Here is a 6,000-nt window from a genome sequence, read left to right on the forward strand (position 1 = left end):
TTGGGGCCCATGCACCATTAAACTGAATTAAAATGACCGGGAACTCTGAACACAGAATTCCCAGCACATATTTAGTTTGGCCATTAGGCAGCTGATGCAAGAGATTTGCCAGACTGGTACTGGGGCACCATGCAGGGCTTCAGCTCGATGAGTCAGAAGCTGTGCAGGGTTGCCATGGCTGATTCTTGTGGTGCTCTTACTACTTTTCTTCAGTCTCATCTTTTCTCTATTTCCTCCCTTGCCTGCTTCAGAAAGAATTAAGACCTATAGGATGACTCAAGATTTCTAAAACCAATGGAAACTTGTAGTTGCATTTCCTAAACCATTTCTTATTTCACTCTTTGGCCCACCCCACTCCCATGAACCTGAAGCTCTGGAGGAAAGTGGTGGGTAGCAATGAAGGCTCTGCAGAGCTTTTGGTAAAATGTAGGCACTTAGAGCCATTGTGGGAGAATTGCAGAGGGGAAGGAGGCAACCTTTGGACAGGGGTTATTACTGCTGCAACATTAAGCAAGCCCTGCTTTATTAAAGTTATGGCTCATGCTGGCATTAGGGCAATAGAGGTGTCAATTCTCTTGTTATTAACTCTCCTGCCTGGAGGCATAGATTTCAGCTAACACATCTGAGAACTGGAGCTAATCTCTAGCACAGAGTGGAGGCCAAGGGTAATTACCTCGGCCAAACATAAAGCCAGAGGAGTGGCAGTCAGGCAAAACTATAGTATTTTGATGGAGAAAAAGGAAAGGAGGCAGAAGTACTAATGGCAAGGAATGTCTGCCGATCAGATTTTCTGGAACTGAAACATAAAAGGCATCAGTGTAGCCAAGGGGCGGGGTCGCTACTGTGGGAATATTATTTGCCCTTGCAGATTGTTTTCATAGCACCAGCAGTGAGGAATCATATTGAGTAGGTAAGGATAGCATACATGGCTCTGTTTTGGATGTTGTGGACCTCAAAGCAGAAAACAGGGAGAGGTCAGGACAGGTGGGGAGAGAATCTGTCACAGTATGAGGAGAGCCTGCCTTGGCATCAGATCTCACAGCACCAGCAAACTTTCCAGTTGGGCTTAAGGGGTAACTTTTCAGGGCATTTCAATCAGGGATTTTTTAAAAAGTAAAATTGAAAGTATTACTTAATTAGCAGACACATTAGTGTTGTCCACACAAAATGAAAAGTAGCCTCAAGTGGAGCTGATATATGTAGATAGTTGGACAGGATATGATCTGAAGGCATTGATTTTAAATGTGTGTGTATATCTATACTTAATCCTCTAATATGCACATTTGTTGATTCACAGTGGCTGGGAAAATTGCCAACAAACTGGGTGGTTTAAGGGAGCAGTGCCCATAGATTCTCCTTGAAGCTTTAGCAGTTCTGGACTCTCCAAGTGGAAGTTCTGCAGTGTCCCCCCCAGCCCCCCCCCCCCACACACACCATACAGCTCTTCTGGGAAGCCAGTTCAAAATTCTGAGATTTTCCAAGTTGATGAATCCTTTTATCTATTTTTTGTTTATATAAAACATTTGTTAGCTGCCTTTCTACCATGCAGAAACTCAAGGCAGCTTACAATAAAAATAAAAAACAATCACAGATAAAAACCAGGTTTTAAAACAACACAGTTTAGGATTGCCAGTAACATTTTTTAAAAAGTTAATTAAAAACAGTCCTAAATAAAAAGTCTTCTGCTGCCTCTTGAAGATCGATATCAAAGGGGCAAGGCACGCTTCCCTGGGGATTCTGTTTCATTATCGTGGGACTGCCACCAAAAAGGCCATCTCTCATGTAACTGCCAGGTGAGCTTCTTTAGCTGATGGGACAGTCTTCCTGTGCTCTTAATTCCTGAGCAGGAATGTATGAGGGAAGACAGTCCTTCAGATACACTAGTCCCAAGCCATGTAGAATTTTGAAGGCCAAAACCAATACCTTGAATTATGCTTGGGAGTGGATTGGTAGTTGCTGTAATACCTGGGTCATATCTCCTGACAGTTGGCTCCAACCAACTGAAGCTTCTGAACACTCTTCAAGGGTAGCCCGAAGTATAGCCCATTGCAGTGATCCAGTCTCAACGTAACTAAGGCATGGATCACTGTGGCTAGATCTGGCTGAGCCAGGAATGGATACAGCTGGTGCACCAGCCGAAGCTGGCAAAAACACTCAGAACCATCCCAGTCACCTGGTTTTCCAAGATGACTGCTGTGTTAAGCAGCACTCCCAAGTTGCAAACCTGACTTTTTAAGGAAAGTATACCCCCATCCAAGACAGGAGAGCTCTCAAGTTCTTGGTCTGCCTTTCTACTAACCCAGAGAACCTCTGTCTTGTTAGGATTACATCTCAGCTTGTTCACTCTCGTCCAGCCCATTGCTCCAAGCACAAATTCAGAACATCTATAGCAACCTTAGAATTGGGTGGAAAAGGAAGATAGAGCTGGGTATCATCTGCATATCGGGGACACCTCAGCCCAACCCCCCTAATAACTTCTTGCAGTCACTTCATATAGATATTAAATAGCATGGGGGATAAGACTGAACCTTGCAGAACCCCACAGGACAGTGGTCACAGGGCTGAGCAAGAATCCCCCAACACAACCATCTGAGATGAATCTCCTAAGTAGGACTCAAACCACCATAACATGGTGCCCCTTAGTCCCAGAGCCAAGAAGTGACTCAGAAGGATACCATGGTCAATGGTGTCGAAGGCCTCTGAGAAGTCCAGCAGAGCTAGCACTCCCCCTGTGTAGTTCTCAGTAAAGGTCATCAACCAAGGTGACAAGTGCAATCTCTGTTCCAAACCCTGGCCTGAAGCCAGATTGAAATGGATCCAGAAAATCAATCTTTTCTGAAGATCCCTGGAGCTGAGAAACAACCAACTGCTCTTAACACCTTGTTCAAGAATGGAAGATTGGAGACTGGCCAGAAGTTCTCCAACATAGTTGGGCTCAGGAAGGGTTTTTTTTCAACACAGGTCTAATTACTGCCTCCTTGAGCACAGGTGGTACAATCCCCTTACCCACTCGGCCAGTCCCCCACTGCAGTTTTTGTCAGCCAGGAAGGGTTGAGACAAGAGTACAGGTGGTAGGCTTCACCTCTGCAAGAAACTTATCCATATCCTCAGGTTCCACAAGCTGAAAGGTATCCATATCAATCTGACAGGCAGGTGCCAAAGTGCACTTAGTGCTTGTGCTTGTGGAGTGCTTGTGTCAACAGCCTGGCCGTCTCCCTATTTCAGAGAGCGGCCAGGGCCTTGACAAAATTATCAGCAGCCAAGGTGGGGAAATCCCCAAGCACCGACAGGAAAACATTGGGGTCCAACAGGCACCTGGGGCAGACCATTTTAATGGCTCTACCACCTCAGGGAGGACAACAAAAGCAGTAAGTCTAAACTCTGTCCCTGACAATGGAGTAATGTAACTCCCTACACCTCCAGATCACCCTTCCCATCAGTATAATAGACCAGATCCAGTGTGTGTTCTGCTAAATGTGTGGGGCCAGTGATTACTTGTGACACTCCTGACAGCCTGGCCTCAGCATGGATATGATTTCACAGCAATTAGAATATCATTCAGCCTAGCTAGGCTGTATGGCGTTTACAATTCCAGGTGGACTCTAATGTAGGATCTGGAAGCACTGAATTATGTGCAGAGTGTATATACAACAAGTGAGACTGAATTCTGATCTCCTTGGGGCTCATATTGCCCACTGAGACACCTTCTATTTTCTATCAGTACAATAGCATTGTGCTGTTACTGTTTTCTTAGCTTTTCTCCTCTTCCTCCCCAAGGAGTCCCATACCACATGACAGCTAAGATCCAGGATTTATCAGTCATAACCATCATCTTCACATTGCAAGGCCTTTTCTCCAGGCTGAGGCATCTTTCTCAGGACAGTCACGACGAGTACTCAAAACTTTGGTTGGGGGGCATCCTCCTGTGCTAACATTCTCAAAATTTCAAGCCTCCTCCAGTGAGGTACAGGCAGCCCTTAAATTTTTTGTTGCTTTGGTCTGGACAGGAGCCGTGCGGCTTGAGTTGATCACTTCTTTAAAAGAACCATAGCCTAAGTGGCGGATGTGATCACTGTTGCTTGTATGTGCAGAACAGCACTGAAGGATTTAATAGAAGGCATAGAAGGTGCTATGTTAATGAACATAACTAGAGTTTTTTGGCTAACTGTGCCGAGGCATATCAAGAAAAACTCATCGAACCAAGACATTCTGATAGAACTGTACCTGTACACTTGCACATTCTCACCCAGAGGAAACCCAAACTCCTCTAGGGTATAGTTCTACCAAAAGCAGTGGCAACAGTGCCACCCCCACTATATCTTCAATGAACGTAGCCATTCTGAGAACTGAGACTGTCACTCAAGTAAAGAAATCTTCATTCATTAATTGTATGTTTACTAATTAATTTGCATATGACTAGAACTATTGTTAAGAGGAAAAAAACATTCTTTATTTTCTCTCCTGTGCAAGAGATGGGAATGTTCATTCTAAGATGGCATCTGTCTGCCACCTTCAGTTTTTGTATTTGTATCCTACCCAGGTCTCTCTGGTCATCATCTGATACTCTAGCTATGACCTTGCATTGGCTCTGTATAAATACTTACATTAAAACGATTTTTTTAAAACCTGCACCTTTTAGTCAATTGAAATATCCTGACTCTATCTGAAAGATAGTCTGGAGCCTAGTTTAGCAATGAAATTCTGTGCAGAGTTGAAAGCCTCACTCCCTCCTTCCTCTTATCTCCTGAAATGTGGCTATATTAATGATGATGACATAAACGTGTACATGATTTTAAAAACGAATTACATTCACTTTGGTTTCTCTCTCTCTCCCCTTTCTCTTTTAGAGGCACTTTTTATGCCACTTGTTGATGCCAGGAAAACATGGAATGGGGCCAGTCCTGACAGTCAAGCTTCCTATCCCAAAGCCCTCCTCCTTTTCCACTGGCAAGATCTCCATGCCCTGCAGAAGAGCTGCCACCTCCCAGGAAAGAGGCCAGGTTCTTCCTTGAGGAGCAAAAGCAATAGGAGGCCTCCTGCAGTCCCTGTGCTGTCCCGTCCAACAGAGGCCCTGCCATGTACATAGCCAATGAGATGTCTGTAAAGGATTTGCCCCCCCCTGTACATTTCCCCCCTTGCCCTTACAACTTGTTGATTGTGTCAAAATTGTCAGAGTTTGTAACAGTAACTTTCAGAAAAATATTGTACTAAAAAGAAAATTGCACTCAATAAAAAATATGAAATAACTTTGTTTTTTTTAAGAAAAAAACCTTTGCTGCTTAACAATGAAGAATATTACCAAAACAAAAGGCAGCAGGTCCAGGAATATGATGTGTTAGGGACATACTGTCTTCTAATATAAATCTATGTGAGCAAAAATGAAGGCCTGAGCCATAGGAGAGGCCTAGCTCTGTTTTATCATATTCCGGGCCCTCTCTATGAATCTTTTTACCTTTCATAGTAAGTAAAGTAACAGTGCAATCCTAAATAGCGTTCCACACTTCCAAGTCTATTGAGATCAATGGGCTTCAAACGGTGTAACTATACTTAGGATTGCATTGTATATTTCTAGCCCTTTTATTTGAAGACGTGATCGTATGAAGACAGAACTTTACTCAGTTGTTTAGTCAGAAGTAAACCCGCTCCTCCCTCTTAGTGTTTTGACCAGTGAATGCTACTTGGATAGCTATCAAATACTATATATTTATTTTTAATTTTGATCAAATGTTATGTTATTAAATGCAATTAAACAATTCTAAAGATATTAGGTTGTCTGTATACAGGTTCTGGGTGTTTGGCATTGATCCACCCTCGCTGACACACCCTTTCCACATTTCCTAACAATTAAGACCACTGAGGAGATATTTGCACTCACTAAGAAGCTTTACACTCCCTTTTGTCATGAGTTCCAGTTCCCCCAGACCCTGGGCCAAGCCCATTTTAGACTGACTTGATGCAAGTTCACAACATCATACTATCAGCAACATATTCTCAGCATGT

At 43.5% G+C, this 6,000-nt stretch overlaps 1 protein-coding gene across 1 annotated transcript in view; it reads left to right on the forward strand.

Annotated features, from left to right (window-relative positions):
• Positions 1-5,235, forward strand: part of EPHB1 (EPH receptor B1) — a 421,589-nt gene extending 416,354 nt beyond the window's left edge. The window contains exon 17 of the mRNA XM_054982436.1: positions 4,848-5,235. The gene's annotated coding sequence lies outside the window, so the exon portion shown is untranslated. The remainder of the gene's footprint in view (positions 1-4,847) is intronic.
• Positions 5,236-6,000: the final 765 nt, after the last annotated feature.

This window comes from Eublepharis macularius, chromosome 6, assembly GCF_028583425.1.
Source record: "Eublepharis macularius isolate TG4126 chromosome 6, MPM_Emac_v1.0, whole genome shotgun sequence".
NCBI lineage: Eukaryota > Metazoa > Chordata > Lepidosauria > Squamata > Eublepharidae > Eublepharis > Eublepharis macularius.